This window comes from Trichosurus vulpecula, chromosome 9 (genome assembly GCF_011100635.1).
Source record: "Trichosurus vulpecula isolate mTriVul1 chromosome 9, mTriVul1.pri, whole genome shotgun sequence".
In the NCBI taxonomy this organism is placed as follows: Eukaryota; Metazoa; Chordata; class Mammalia; order Diprotodontia; family Phalangeridae; genus Trichosurus; species Trichosurus vulpecula.
The window spans coordinates 170,882,283-170,899,044 of NC_050581.1; the positions used below are offsets into that span (position 1 = coordinate 170,882,283).

General features: G+C 40.3%; 1 protein-coding gene across 8 annotated transcripts in view; it reads left to right on the forward strand.

Moving 5' to 3' along the window:
• Positions 1–16,762, forward strand: part of FOXP1 (forkhead box P1) — a 684,912-nt gene that overhangs the window by 475,789 nt on the left and 192,361 nt on the right. Inside the window, exon 1 of one of the 8 annotated variants that reach the window (XM_036737507.1) lies at positions 3,903–3,994. The exons of the other annotated variants lie outside the window; for them this stretch is intronic. The gene's annotated coding sequence lies outside the window, so the exon portion shown is untranslated. Of the gene's footprint in view, positions 1–3,902; positions 3,995–16,762 lie in introns of those variants that run through there. 8 annotated transcript variants of the gene reach the window in all.

Consider the following 16,762-nt stretch of genomic DNA (forward strand, 5'->3'; position numbering starts at 1 on the left):
TGTTCTATTCAGCCATCATCATGTAGCCATTCAGTACCATTGCCCCAAGATTTATTTTAGTCTCTGTGAGATATCAATCAATCAGTCAGTCATTTACTAAGTGCCTACTATGTGCCAGGCACTGTTCTAAGCATTGGGTCAGAAAAAAAGGAAAATCCAGAGACAAGCAATATCCCAGTCATGGGTTCAAGGAGCTTACAATCTACCGGGGGATGAGGAAGAGCAAGAGAAGCATGAAAGCCATATGTAATGTATCTGGTGCCATGAGAGAGGGAAAGACCCTTAATGATCACTCAACTTCAGGCAAGGGATTTACCTTCACCTTTCACCCAAGGCTGGGGATTCCATGAGTGAGGGACTAGAGAATAGTCAAAAGAACAAGGGAGAAGGCTCCCTCCACCTTTTGGGGGTAGGAGTTTTAACATTTTCTGCAGGATGTTAGGAACAAGTAGTGAAATGGAAGTAAAAATGATTCAATTTAAAATTCAAATGAGTGCACTTACTAGGAAATCCCATACAGCCATAATCTGTTTGTAAGGTGACTGACATATAAAGTGCTTTTTTTTTGTTTTAAAGTAAAAAAAAAGAAGAAGAAGAAGTCGGTATAGAGTTTCGGGTGTAAATGTCAGGTGCAACGTAATGTGTGCTCACTCAAAAAGTCAAGCAGATAACCTTGGCATTCAGGACATCACCTTTTACCACATGAAATTGTATTTTGTTGTTTTTTTTTTTTTCAAAAAGGACTACATTAAGAGGTCACCTATTAGCTGTGTTTTTGCTGTCTGAAACCCAGCCCTCCTGTCTATTAAAATCAAACCACTGTGTAAACATTCCGGGGTCGTTCGTTCTTGGGCTCCACAAGGGCCGAGGGGATCAGGTTTCACCTGCCTGCACATCTTCCAGAAATTGGAGCAATTAGCACGAAGCCATTTCACATTCAAGGTCTACAGTGACATTCAAGTCCAGAAGAAATCTGAGAGGGCAGAGAGAGACAGTGGTGTGCTGTGGCTACTGGCAATGGCCACCAACCAATGGTCTGCATTTTAAGAACCACCGCCGTTTGAGGAGATGACTGGGAGGCTCTCATTTGATATCCAAACTTGCCATTTCCTGGGAGGGGGCTTTGGGGGTGGGGGGAGACACAGCAAACATTTCATTTCAGTAATTGAGCTCTGTATATACATGGCATGTAAATGCAAACCTGGTTTTTAAGTAGTCCCATGAAACAAAGTGATGTTAATCATCTCACCCACATGTTGGTGACAACATCTTCTCTATATACAGAAATAATGTGTTTTCTAATTTATATGGGAATTTATATTCAGTGTTTACATAGTAAATCTCACCAGTTCAGGTAAATGTATCCATTACAGTGACATCCTGTATTTAGTTTGGGGATTCTCACTGCAAGTCTTTGAAGGCTGCTATTTCTTAAAAGGTTGGCACAGATTAGTGTTGACCTTAACAGATTAAACTAGTACAGTGTAAAGATAAATAATCAGCCTTTAGCACATTAGATAGCTGCATAAGCATGACAGAAGGTGACTTTTGAAAGCAGTTTTTCAAATCCAGTCTGCATTTTTACATTTGTAACTTAGCTACACAGGAACCTGTGTTTTGCAGAAAACAAACCCTAAACTGATTACAACTCTTTAAATTGGTTAATACATTTTTAAATCCACATTTTTCCTGTTGGTTTATTATGCAGGGGGAAAAAAAGGCTAATTTTAAAAGCCATGCCTGCTGTAAAAGAAGATCTTGCTTTGGTGTCCCAGAGGGTGTCCTTAATCAGAAATAACCCGCAGGCGAAATTATAATGTGGAATTCTGCTGCCCTTTCACCTAACACTGCCTGTTCATTCAGTGTTTGTTAACAAACAGCTCTAAGTACAAAATTGTTTGAGAATTACTTTTTCATTATATGTACTGACTTTAATTAAAATAAGAGGCTTATTTTTAAATGAAAAATGTATGCATTCTCTTAGAAAGTTTTTGTGATTATTCCTTTACAAATTATTCTAGTCAGCTAAAAAAAGAAAAGCAAAAAACCAACTTCTGGATGCTGGATGCAGATCAGTGGGATTCACGAGCTGGTACTTTCTGTTTTTGAGGGAGAGGACAGAGCTTTAATGTCCATCTAATAACTAGCTTTTTTTTAAAGAATTGAGCCTCTGAGTGTTCTCCTCTCTTCCCTCATCTACAGTCTAAAACTACTTAGAGACCTCAGGATGCGAGATGCCATTTTTCCTGAATGTCTCGTTCCCATGGTGCTCTGTTATCCCTTTGGATACTTCATTAAAACTAGCAGAGACAGGTGATGGTAATAAATTTCAGTATGGGGGGAGTACTAAGCAAGGTAAGGCACTACCCTCTCATTTTCTTGGAAACACTTGATGGAAGGGGGCTGTTAACAAATTAATTGGATTGCTTATAATTGGAAGAGCTGAGTTTGAGTAGAACATTTACATTGGATTGCCTCCTCCTCCTCCTCCTCCTCCCCTCCACCTTCCCCCCAAGTTTACATGCTGGAGCGGAAACCTTGTGGTACTTGGAATGAAGGGGATGCCTCCTCTGTAAAGCAGATATTTCCTATTTTTCCCCCTCGCCTAGTCTTCTGTTTCTATGATCTGCCTTTTGAACTGTTTTTGTGGCTGATCAGTTCCACCTAATATGTCTCTTGATTTCTGCTATTGTAATACTCAGACGACATGCTGTTCTCTTCATTTTTATAAGCTTTAGATGCTCCTGCCTGTCATACTCTGGCGGTTTATCTTCAGCGTCTGGATTTGCTTTCAGACTTGAATGTCTATCAAGCTGCTGTTGCTTTGAATGTGAGATCAAAAGAAGATGAATTCCAGTAAAAAAATTTCCTTCTATGAAGAAAAGATTGGGGCCTGTGTAAACATCCCACTGACAGCTCCCAATGAGTTATTTTAGCAGAGCATTAGCACCCAGAATGACAGACAGTCCAAGACTCCATGCTAAATAACAAATCAGTCCCTTCAGTGGCAGCCGCACGTTAGTTACCACAACAGCAGTACATTTTCTACAGGAATCCTGGTTCTCTCCACACACACCCCCCCCCAACCTCCCTTGACTATGTCTGGTCGACTGTTCATATTCTACAAGCTGCCTTACTGAGCCTGTGCTAGTTTTCTTTAGTGTCTCGGGCATGTCACCACCCATGTGACAGAAGATAGGACTTTAATAATTAGTTTGAGTAGGGAAAGCAGGGCCCAAGTCGGGGAGCCAGTCACCTCAAGATAAATAGATACTTTGGTTTGCTGACTAGAAGGAAAAATCAGAAGGGATTTAAAAAAAGATCAGATGGAAGAGCAAATGTATCTACTCAAAATGCAGAGATGAATGTATTCTTTAGGAGCACATGGGATACAGAGCCACCAAACTCTGCAGCATCTCAAAAAAAAAGAATTAAAGAAATCCCACTTTTCATGTGTAGACACTGTGACAAAAACGTTTGGGGATGCAGGTTCCCTGAGACTGAGAAGATGTGTATTTGTCTGCAGAAGTGAGCCGTATGTAGCATTTGGCTGCTGTTTGTCTGTTGGTCCAGTTAAGGCATAATTAGTTAGGTATGTTGCTGCTTGTAGACCTGAAGTGATTTAGATATGTGCCGAATTAGAATTAATAGATTTCTTTAAGTGCTCGATGCCACTTTGAAATTACCTGCCAGCTCCAACGGCTCTTTCAACTTTGAAAGAGGAGAATTACTTGAGGGATTCTTGTGGTTTCTTTGTCATTTCGAAGGCATTGCTACTGTGGAGGCAAGCCTCTTGTTGGCTAGAAAGGGCAATGTTCCAGGGTGTTTTCACTTCAGTGTGTGCTCCAGCAGCCCGGCACTTCCTGTTTATTCAAACATCTTTTTACCATTCTCCAACCCCCGCTTCACAGAAACAGCCAGAACACATCTACAGCAAGAAGACGGAAATCTAACGACAGTCAGAGCTCACCCCGTCAAAGTCTTCATTTTCTCTGTAAGTGTTCAGAGAAAAGGGAACGCTGGGCGTTTGGTTAAACTTTGAAACTTGCTATCTCCTTCTGTGAATGTATTCTTCGGGGGGAAGGAGGGTTTCCTTTCTTTACAGCTTTCAGAGCAAAATGACATGATTCAATTTGTTTACTGCCTTTTTTTTTTTATTTTTTTTTGGCCATCAAAGGCACTTTAAAAAATTGAAAAGAAAACTGGCTCCTTCTAACTCCTGTTCAGTTCACTGTTGCTTTCCAATGACTCTGGAGTATCAGTTAAGTAAGCAGTTGTTTGTTCTCACTAACATTTATTTCGGATTCGGAATTTAGATGAGAGTGGTGTGTGTGTGTGTGAGTGTGTGTGTGTGTGTGTGTGTGTGGTGTTTTGTGGGCTTTGTTTGTATTGTCACAAGTAAAAAAGTGAATGTAACAATTGATGGGGGTGGGGGCTTAGAGTTAGGGGGTGGTGAGATTGTAGGATCTTTAACTGTAAAACCGTCCTTCCCTAATGTTTGCATCATGGCACCGTCATCATTTGCGAACTGGTCTTGATAATATTTGTACCAATTTCATGCCAATAAAAATCAGAGTGCTGAAACAAGCATAGCCATTATCTCATTCATATGACTATTGTTTAAACGGAGGCTTCTGCAAAAGGGAAGGAAAAACCATGCTTACTTTCTGTGATGGTTGTTAACTTTCATGTTACAGGATTCTTTTCAAATGTTTCATTGTTAATAATTGGCATGGCAGGTAAAGACAAGTGGACTTCACATGGGAAAGCTTTCCTCTGTAACAAATGGGGAGATGGAACTACTATTATTTTTGTCCTATTGAAATGAGGGGATTAACCACAAATAGTTAAGAATTATTTTCTTGATCTTTTAATCTTAGACCTCTCCCTCCCCACCCCCCCCTTCAGTAAAACTTACATAAGGTTATCATTTCTGCTGTTTACTGGTCAGTGAGTGGAGGAGACATGGGAAGATTACCATCTTGATCTGGGGAGAACTGTTCTAAAGCTTTTCTATCACTACCCAGACTTAATGCCCTTAAAGTATTATGCTACAAGGTAGTGTCTCTTAGGACAAGCAGGGAAATCAAGCAGTATTGTCATTCAAACCTCAAGTCTGAAGTACAATAAAAATTATAGACATCTGTATAAATTTGTCTATATATAGATGTTTATATTTACATATATGATACACATATGTATATTGTATGTATATACGTACATATATACATACCTGCATTTTTCTAGGCTAGCTTTTTAATGTTCACAAGTTGTTCTACTTTGTAAGGAAAAAAATGGTGTTTGCAAGTGCCTTAAGGACAATTTGTTTAACAGTAGGAGTAATTGCATGGGGAAAATGGAAAGAGTGACTGAAGGTATTTACTCAGATGGTAGTGTAGGTGTGGGGCACAAAACTCACTGTGGGAACAGTGGGCTGCTTTTCTTGGTATCTCAGTCTATTTGATGACCATCAAATTTCCCAGCTCGCTGGGTTTGTTTTTTCTGGATGGCACGTTTGATTATTTATCAGAAGGGAAAGGGAGTAGCTGAAGCAAATAAACATGTGACTGAGTTCTGTTTTGTTTTCCACTCAGAAGGCCGTGCCCTTTAACAGATATACAGAAAATAATAAATGCATTGTTTTATGATAAAAGGAAATTATATGGGACTTTTTTTAAAAGCAAGTGAGTTAACTCTTTCGGTTCAAGGACTTTTTTTTTAATCTTTTAAAAACTCATAAGGTTTCTCGCTGGGAACCAATCCATTACCTTGGATTCTTTGACAATAGATCTTTCCCATGGACTACTGATTTAATTATGTAGCTTTTCTAGATCTATTATATACATATATTTGAGCTATACATGTATGTGCATGTGTTTACACACATATACATTCACACACGTGTCTGTGTGTTTGTCTATGCCTCATCATAACCTTTGTAAAGGCTACTGAATATACATAAAATGTACCTTGCCTCAGTTTATCCTTTTGTAAAAGGTTATTGAATAATAGCATTCATTGGCATTTTGGCAAAGAATAGATTCCGATAAAAAAAATTGGCAGCATAATGAGAACGTGGTCTTTCTCCTTCTTTGTACTCATGTTGTTTATGGGAGCTGCATTTCATGCCTCACTGTACAGAGTTTGTGCATAGGTCCTGTGTTAGTGGAAATTGCCTTGTTCGGTGTCTCTTTGTCTCTCACAAGGCATTCCTCTTTCTCCAGGCACATTAGCTCTCCTGTCCACGATGCTAAGTGACATCCTAGTGTACCTTTCAGCCTATTATTATCTGAAGTAGAGCTCATTTGTTCTCCTGAGGACTAAAATAAGGCTTTTAACCATGAGCGTAGGTTAAGAATCAATAGCAGCAAAACCCCACCATCAGCCCAACCAAAATTTGGCTTTTTCATATGGTGTATTGTGTATAGGTATGTATATACACTTATCTATAATGAAAATATACACACGGGCCCTTTGGCCTTTTGTTCCTTCCTTGTCAAGAGGATGGATACCTTGCGGTGTCCTGCCAGGGGAGATCTGTACAAAGAATAGCTACCAAGTAATGAAATAGATTACCCAAAGTGCCACCCTCAGAAGTGGATCTCCCAGCTTTACAGGTGAGTGTGTAGACCTCTGAGCGGGTTTCGCCTGTCGTGGTTTGGAATGTGAATTTACAATACATGCCCAGGAATTCCCTTTCGTTGCCTATATAAGGGAACGGTGTAAAGTGGCACCCTGGGCTGGATGTATTGCACGGTGCTCTCTCACATACAGAGTCAGCCTTTACCAAAAGTTCTCTGAAACACTTTAGGGAAGTTGCTTGACCTATGAAAAACCTACACATGAAAAATGGAGTTTTTCTTCAGGGCCTTTGTTGTTATGTTGGGTACATCTCCAAAGGTTCAGTAGTTTGGTTGGATAATAATGGTGATGATGACGATACTGATAATAATACTTTGTACTTATATAGGGGCCCTTTGTCTGAGGAAATCAAAGTACCTTACAAACATTAACTCATTAAGCCTTAGAACACCCTTGGGGCATAGGTAGGCTATGAATATTATCCCACTTTTGAGGTGGGAAATATATCCTGTTAAAATTATTTACAATTTCCGGATGTGCATAGACTTTAATGGCTAGTTTGAAAACTGGAACGACATTGGATGCCATCAGAAAGGGTTGTCCTGGGATAGCAGGACAATAACCTAAAAGCGTGGGCAATGTTATTAGAAAAAGGAGCATAGATGAGCTTGTTTGGTTGAAGTAACAAGTAAATCTTGAGCATGATTAGGGCAAGCACAGTTTTTAGTATTTTCATGAAAATAGGGCAGGTGTTTTGTTTTGATTTGGTTTGGTTTGGTTTGGTTTTGCTGTTCAGATAGCTCCTCAGCTGAGAGAAAGGAAGGGTTTTATGGAAAAAAAAAAGTGATCCATCTGGAGCCAAAAGAAAGGGATTTGTATCCTATCTCTCCCACTTCCTATGTATTTGACCTTAAGGAAGTCACTTCACCTCTGAGACTCAGTTTCCTCGTCTGCAAAATAAAAGGATTAGACTAAGGGACCTCAGAAGTCACGTCTAGCTCTAAAACATGGTACTGTGGAAAGAAGGCTGAAGCTAGAGTCAAATTCCAGCCCTACCATTTACTAACTCTTTGACCTCAAGCAAATGCCCTAACCTCTCTGGTACTTAATTTCCTCCCGTGGACAATGAGAGGGTTGTACCAGATGACCTTCAGACCATTTCCAGCACTAGATCTGTGATCTTAGGATCCTGTTTTTAAAATTGATACGAAGCTCATAATTTAGGACAGGGATGTCCAACCTTAGGTTATCTTAGGGCCACATTAAAATAAAATAATTATTTGAGGGCCACACCCAGAATAAAAAGTACAGTACGCTAATAGAAAGTGGGGGAATGCGCATCATCAATATGACAGGCGAAGGCGCGAAGGTGAAAGCAAACACAGAACAACAAAGCAACAACACAATAGCATAAAGGTAGGTGCATACTGACTAGTCTGCATCGTACAGATGGAACAGATCCTACAGATCAATTGAAAATTCCATGCGATATGTTCCATCTGTAATACTGCTTAAAAACACCAAAGAAAATTAATATCGATGAAATTATTTATTAGTGATGGAATTTAAAAATCCAATACACATTCCATGCAAATTATTATTTTATTTTTTTGCTCATGAAAATTAAAACCCACAGGCGGGCCGCATAAAATCACCCTGCGGGCCACATGCAGCCCACGAGCTGTATTTTGGACAGCCCTGGTTTAGCATATACATGTGATTAGTTTGCTTCTAAAGAAGAGTGAACAGTTGTAACTATTCATTGCATATGTAAGGTAATAAGATCATCCATGTAGAGCTGGAATGGACCTTACTTAGCAGCTATTACATCTAACCTCTAATTTCACAGATGAGGAAACTGAAACATAAAGTGACTTGTCCAGGGTCACAGAACTAGGAAATAAATGTCTAAGGCTGAATTTGCACTTGGGTCTTTCTGTCCTTGTAGCATCAGGGCCCCACCTACTATATAACAGCAGGAGTAATTTAAAAGTTGCATATTTGAAAACACACACACACACACACAAACACAAATAGAACTTAAAGACTTGACGTGTCACAAATGGAAGGCATAAATTAGTTATTTGTCAACCCCATAATGACTTTGGTCTCACCCTGAATTTATCATGCTTGGTTAAAAAAAAATAAGTAGCATTTGATTCTGAGTTTTTTAAAAGTAACACCTAGGTAAATAAAACACTTGTTCAAGTTTTTATGGTTTTAGTTGATTTTGACATTATTGAGTTTGGTTCATGTGTGTGTGTGTGGAAAAAAAATAGAGAAATAGAGCAGAAAAAAAAAAAAACCTGATTCTTCCTGAGAATTTGACCTGCTATAATTCTTCCAAGGCCAGTGTCTCCAAAAGTAGAGGCCTCTCCTCTCCCAGAGCTTTCTCCTACTTTCCTGTTCCAGATAAATCAGTCTTTAGCCCTACCAGTGGTATGCTCCCTTGATTGGCAGTAGATCTTCAGTGTGTAGAGGTTTTGTAGAAGGGGTAAGGAAGCCTATCCCATCTCCCTTCCTATTTTTATATTCTGTGCCACCCTTAAAGAACAAAGGGTCCTCCCAAGGATGTGCACATTGGCTTAAGGCCTTCTATGTTGCGTCCGTTTGTGTATGCTGTAATGTAAGGCCCATCCTCAAGGCAACACGGAAGGAGGAAAGATGTTCAAAATCTGGATGGGGATGGGGAATGAGGATGATAATGATGATAGTACTTTTATTTGATTACAACAAGCATTTATTTTATTCACCTTTAAAGAACTCTAAAGAACATAAAATAAAAAATAGAAAAGAGTAGAATAGCAGCCTATCCCAGGACCGTTTCTATCTGAATGCCACTGCCAAAGATGAGATGAATGAAATCAGTAGTAGTAGCAGTAGTAATCATAATTATAACTAAAATTTATATGAGGGATCATTTTCAAGACCCTTTACATATATTACCTCATTGCCTGAAAACAAATCAGTGAAGTTGGTACTATTAGTATTATCACCATTTTATCGATGAGAAAACTGAGGCTCAGGGAGCTTAAGTTATTTAGGACCCTCAGCTGACCCTCAGCTGGTCAAGGTCCGTTTTTTTTAATGCTGCCCTTCCCGAACCCTGGAGCAGCTAAAATTCCAGGCCTGGAGTTAGGAAGACCTGAGTTCAAATCCAGCCTCAGACACTTACCAGCTATGTGACCCTGGGCAAGTCTCTTAATCCTGTTTGCCTCAGTTTCCTCATCTGTCAAATGAACTGAAGAAAAAAATGGTAAACCACTCCAGTATCTTGGCCAAGAAAACCCCAAATGGGGTCACGAAGAGTTGGACAAAACTGAAGAATGGATGCATAACAACCCCAACCCATGGAAATTCCTTTGTCTTGCATTTACTTATCTGAGTAAATGTTGTTCTCCCCTTGCTCTCCCTCTCCCCCATATAAGTTCCTTGAAGGCAGTGATTCTTTCATCTTTTTCTATAGCCCTGTCTCCTTAGTGCCAAGCATACAGTGAGTGTTTAATAAAGTTCAGGCGAGAAGGGATTTAAATCCAACTTTTGTTGTTCAGTCATTATGGTCCAACTCTCTGTGACCCCATGAACTTCATTCATAGAGTTACCTTGGAAAAGATCCTGGAGTAGGGTTTCCATTTCTTTCCCCAGTGTCCCCATTTTACAGTTGATGAACTGAGGCAAACAGTGTTAAATGATTTCCCCAGGATAGTAAGTGTCAGAGACCGGATTTGAACTCAGATCTTCCTAACTCCAGGCCTGGCACTCTGTCTACTCTACCACCTACCTGCCTAAATCCAGCTTTCCTTGGCTCCAAATGCAGCCTCTATGCATAGTTTTGCATATGAACTAGCCTCCACTGCAGATAGTTTTATGTTTGTTGTCAGTCATCAAATCCATTCAGGAAATTAACATGAATTGAGAGGGAAGTGGAGATTTGAGAAAAGGCTCCCCCAATGAATGAGGAAGGTTGTGGGATAGTGTGTCGTCCTTACTCTGTAGTCAAAAAACCTGGGTTCAAATCTTGTATCTGACAATTGCTCTCTGGGTAACCTTGGGCAAACCTGGAAAATTCCCTTAGGTTCTTCGATGGTACAATAAGGAAAGCAGTTATACAGATGGCCTCTGAAGCATCTGCCAGTGCTACACCTATGTTCCTATAATTCTTTGCTTCTGTGAATTTTCTTATCCAGCCTTGACCCTGGCAAGTAAAAGTAATGACTCTGGCTTTGGTGGATGTCATGATGGATTGTAGCTCATAGAACAGAGAATCAGTGAGTCACAGATGAACTCACAGGTCATGGAGTCTGACTCCTAGCAGAAATGTGGATCTCTAATGTTCTTCAAGCCTAGTCTTCACTTGGAGACAACCTCTATTGTCAGAGACCTACATTACCTACTAAGGAATACTTTCCCATTTTTGGTCAGATCTAATAATTTCAGAAGCTCTGCAGTCCTCACACAGGACAGAATTTTAACAGAAAGATATTCTTTGAGATGTGTTACAGCGATCTTTGGCTCTGACCTTTCAGCATACTTGCTTTCATGGTCAGATGGAGGCAGGCATCCTCATGTGTTGACACAGACACTTGCCTGAAGTTACAAGGTAGTCTTACATATCTTCAGAGCCCTACATTTCTATCAGTGAAGATGCATTGGTCTCAACCAAGCTCAGAAGTGGCTAAATTTTTGTTTTGTTTTAATCAATCATCAATAGCTAATATTAATCAAGTGCCTACTGCTCTTAGAGTCCTGGGACTGGGTGCTGGAGATAAAAGGAGGTATAGGCAGGCCATAGTCTATGCCCTTAAAAAGTACAATCTCTCTCAGGACACATACATAAGAGATAAATAACAATATGTGGTTCCCAATGAGTAATTGTGAGAAAATGACCCTTTTTGAATGGAAAAATAGTCTATGTGTGAAGTAATTTTGATATAGTAAAACTGTATTGGTAGGAACTAGAGTGATTACTAAGCAGGACCACGGTGGTTGGTGGATAGGTTATATGGGGAGGTTGGTTGTATATCAAAAAGATCTTGGGGAAATATCCAGGGGCGGTAACATGACCTTGATTACTGTAATCATCACCATGATCATCGTCATGATCTTTATCATCAGTCATTACACCCATTCTTTCCATCTTATGTTCAGATTGAAATAGTCCCGAGACAAGTCACTATCCTTTATTCTTCTCTGTTTAATGTGGATCAAATGTCTACATTTTGTCATTGAGTAAACATCTTAGGATATAGTTGCATCCCATGTGGGCTCTGGCAAAGCATCTTTGGGACACTTTCAGGTAACCAACAGGAAGACATATCCCTCAACCTGTTTTCCCATAGTTTGGGTTTATTCCCCTAGCATTCTGTATTTTGAGTCTTACATTGCACATAATTTGGAATGATGTATCCTCAGGATGATGATATCTGTTAAAAAAAACCCAACTCTGTTCTTCACGTTTTTATGGGTCAATGTTATATGCCAGGGAGATTGTGTACACCCGCTTTGTCTGTGGGAATGGACTGACTCCAGAACAGGTTGCCTCTTGAATTCTCCAGGCTGTTTTGGGGTCTGTGATATGAAGATTTCTACCTGTTTGTTGATGGAGAATAGTGAGATTCTGGTGATTCTTACCGGCTGAGCTTGTCTTCCTAGGCATTCATGATAGGCACTGTACTTTTGCAGCCCGTGCTATTTATGGGGCACTTTCCACCATTTCCTTGCGTCGTCTGTATTGATCATTATGTCTTGACTCATTGACAGTAGCTTCATGTAATGTCTTCTGCCCATGACCTGTTATGCCATTTTCATGGCTTTCCCTTCCCATGTCTGTCACTGACGTTGTTAATATTGGTATTGTTACTGCCTTTTGCAAATATGACATTTTCCAATATTGCTCCCTGCCCCCTACCCCCCATCGAACCTTCCCTTGTAACAAAGAGGAACAATTAAGTACAACAGACTGGTAAAGCCACGTTCCACACACCTTTCTGTGGAAAGGATGGGTGTGTTCTAGAACCAAGATTTATCACTGCAATTCATCTTAGTTCACATGTCTTTGAATGTTTTCATTTGTGCTGCTACATTATGTATATTATCTTGATCACTCTTTGACCTCAGTAATTCAGTCAACATACAACAGCGCTATAGCATTTATTTATTAACTAGCTGTTCTGACAGGTATACAGTGCCACTTTGGGCAGGGGGGGAGTGGGATAGAAAGAGTGATGTGACATATTCGTTTTTTTCAAGATTCTTGTAATGTAATGTAAGGAAAAAAACATATATACAAATTAGAATATAAACTCCTTGAGGACAGGGACTATTTTTTTTTTGGAGAGGGGGAGGCAGGGCATTTAGGGTTAAGTGACTTGCCCACAGCTAGTAAGTGTGTCAAGTGTCTGAGGGCAGCTTTGAACTCAGGTCCTCCTGACTCCAGGACCAGTGTTCTACTGTCTGCGCCACCTAGCTGCCCCCGGGGACTATTTTTTTGTCCACATTTTGTTATTGTTATTCAGTCATCTCCAACTCTTCATGGCCCTATTTGGGGTTTTCTTGGCAAAGATACTGGAGTGGTTTGCCATTTCTTTCTCCAGATCATTTGACAGATGAGGAAACTGAGGCAAATAGGGTTAAGTGACTTGCCCAAGGTCACACAGTGTTTGAGGCCGGGTTTGAACTCATGAAGATAAGTCTTCCAGGACAGATAGGTGGCGCCATGAATAGAGAGCTGACATTGAAGTCAGGGAGATTCCTTCCTGAGTTCAAATCCAGCCTCAAACACTTACTGGCTGTGTGACCCTGGGCAACTCACTTAACCTTCTTTGCCTCAGTTTCCTCATCTGTCACATGATCTAGAGAAGGAAATGGCAAACTCCTCCAGGATCTTTGCCAAGAAAGCTCAAAATGGGGTCATGAAGAGTCGAATGTGACTAAACAGTGACATCATTTTTTTTAAAAAATTTCCTCCTAGATCTTCACAGTACTCTGTTGAAGATTTTAAGTTTCATTGATATAGGGAACTCCCATGTAAGGAAACTCCCTCTACCAACACCTACATGGTAACTTCAAGTCTTAAATGATTTCCTGAGACCCTGAGAAGTTAGATCACTTGTTCAGGGTCACACAGCCATTATGTATTACAGATGGGACTTGAACCCAAGGTTTCCTAGCTTTGAGGCTGGCTATCATTATGCCATGCTCCCTCTCCTATTACATAACATCTTGTACACTAAATGTTAATAAATGTTATCCTCATCATCCCACTCCTGGACTACTGTAATAATCTGCCGGTGGCTCTGCCTGTCTCAAGTCTCTCACCACTCCATTCTGTCCTTCATTCAGCTGTACTACAAAGTGATTTTCCTAAAACACAAGTCTAACCATGTCACTCTTCTGCTCAATAAACCCCAGTGGCTCCAGGATCAAATACAAAATCCTCCATATGTTGTTCAAAGCCCTTCCCAGTCTTATATCTTATCTACCTACCAGTGACACAGCCTCCTGGTTGTTCCATCAACAAGACACTCTATTTCTTCTCTCTAGGTATTTCCTCTGGCTCTCTCCCAGGCTTGGCATATTCTCCTTCTTCATCTCTACCTACCAGCTTCCTTGGCTTCCTTTAAGTCCCAACTAAAATCCAATCTTCCACCTTTCCCAACCCCTCCTAATTGCCTTCTCTCTGTTAATTATTTTCTGTCTATCCCATATATAGCTTGCTTTGTATATATTTGTTTCCATATTGTCTCCCTTTTTAGACTGTAAGCTCCTTGAGGGCAGAGACTCTCTATTGCCTTCTTTACTATCCCCAGTGCTTAACTTGGGGCCTGTCCCGTAAGAGGAGCTTTTTGAATTGTAGATTGATTAATTAATGATGACAGTGAAGAAGTGGTAGCAAGAGAAGAATTCTTTTAAAGGGTATGTAATGGTCTTATCAAAGAGCTCAAAGTATCCAAAGCACCTCTTTTGGGGAACTGCTAGCTAATTTCGTTTCTGCTTTGTTAAAGAACCAGAGCTGAGGTAGAAATAGTAATTTAGAGTATGGTCCAACCAAGGGTATCGTGTTTTGTAGCTCCCTATCTCACCCAGACTTTAAATGTAAGGACCATTCATGGGTCTAAACCCACTGCTGATTGGCAAGAAAGCTTTGACATGTTCTTTGTCCAAGCTGGGTCAGTTTGCCCCCATTTTTGCCCCACTTCTCAAACTGAAGTGAACCAACAGCCTTACTCCTCTGTCCCCGCAACCGCCTAAGCAGGTCAGCCATGTGCCATCACACCTAGCATATGTCAGCTTTGAAAGCAAAAGAAATGACAAACCTGCTTCTGAAAATTGGAAGAAGCTGGTGTGATATAGACAGGCTCCAAAAAGGAATCATGGCACTCCCCGTGGAGACCACATGGCCATTAATTAGACTAGGCACAAATGGTAGTTTAGAACATGAGGTGGAAAATTAAGGCACTCTGAGAGGAGGAACAAATGTCAACAGCTAGGCAATGAATATCCTCAGATAAATCAATGGCAACTGAGAGAATTCTGGATTACAGTGAGGTTAAAACTGTCCAGAACCCAATGCCATTGAGACATGGAAACAGCAAAGAAAGTGTCTGAAGTCAACACCAGCTTGAAGCCTACCAGGGGATTCTTCAGGAATCTCCCTCTTTGAGGGGGTTTAGGGTTTCTGTACCTTTCCCTACTGAGTACAAATGCTATCAAGGCCAGAAGAGATGACTGGAAGGCCTTTACGCAAGAAGACGACAAGACAGTTCTACATAAAATCTAACTTTATAAATTAGAAATACAATAGTTCAGAATGGGAAGAAAATCCTGGGTGCTTATGTATCTGGGAAAAGTTCTATGCTTAAATGATGGGCCTTGAATCATGAGCAGAGAAAATTTTGAGCACGATCAACAGTGATTACCAGGACAAAGACCAAGTTAGGTATGTTGAGTTTTGGAGAAAATGAGAGGACTGATTTTACTGGGCAAAATACTGTATTTAGGAGTCTTGTAATTCCACAATGCTTTATGGACACCTTTCTCTCCAGTGATATTGCCACCCCCCCAGGCCCTTATTACCTCTCACCTAAATTTTTGCATTAGCCTTCTAACTGGGCTCTGAGCCCCACGCATTTCAACTCCATCCTCCATATAGTTATAAAAATAAACTGAACAAAGATCCCAGGATTTAGAGTCAGGAAACTTAGATTCCAGTCACATCTCCCCTGTTTAGTAGCTTTATGACCCTAGACGAATGACTTGAAACCTCTAAGCCTGAATTTCTTCATCTGTAAAGTAGAAAACTATACATGCACTTCTCATCTACCAGGGTTGTCGTGAGGACCAAATATTTGTACAGCTTTTCATGATTATAAACAGTTTTGTTATTGTTTCTCTCAGAATATATGGCATATAATGATAGCAGGCATTATTTAATTGGTCAAGTATTCATAAAGCAGTTAGGATGTTCATTGTGCTAAGTGCCTGGGATACAAGGAAAGGCAAGAACATTGCCCCTCCCTTAAGGAGCACCCGTCTTAGTGTGGTCCCCAACATAGAACCAACCATGTGCTGTGTACATGATACATACACAGTGTGAATGGAAGGTAATCTCAAAGGGAAGAGTCTTGGGATGGGGGAAGGGAGGTAGCTTCATGCAGAAAGAGGACTTTAAGATGAAATTTGAAGGAAGTCAGAAGATGGCATTGAGGAGACAGAGCATCCGCAGGTTGGGAAACAGCCAATGAAAATGCACAGTCATGAGACATAATATAATATGTGAAGAACAGCAAGACCAATATAACATGATCATAGGGTGCATGTAAGTAATGGGAGAATCAAGTATGAAAAGACTGGAAAAGTAGGAAAGGGCCATGTTGGGAAGGGCTTTATTAAATGCCAGAATTTCTGTTGCTGTTGTTTCAATAGGACTTCAAAGTTTCCAAAAGTTCTTTACAAAGGCTTCCTTATTTTGATCTTCATGAGGGGTCTGTAAGCCTTGAATTTACAGAAGTGTATGATCATACAAATAGTGTCAAGAGACATGAGTTTAAATCCTAGCCGTGTGACCCTGGACAAGTCACTTAACTTCTGTTTGCCTCAGTTTCCTGACTTGTAAAAATGAAGATAATTATATAGGACCCACTTCCCAGGGTTGTTGTGAGGCTCAAATGAGATGATATTT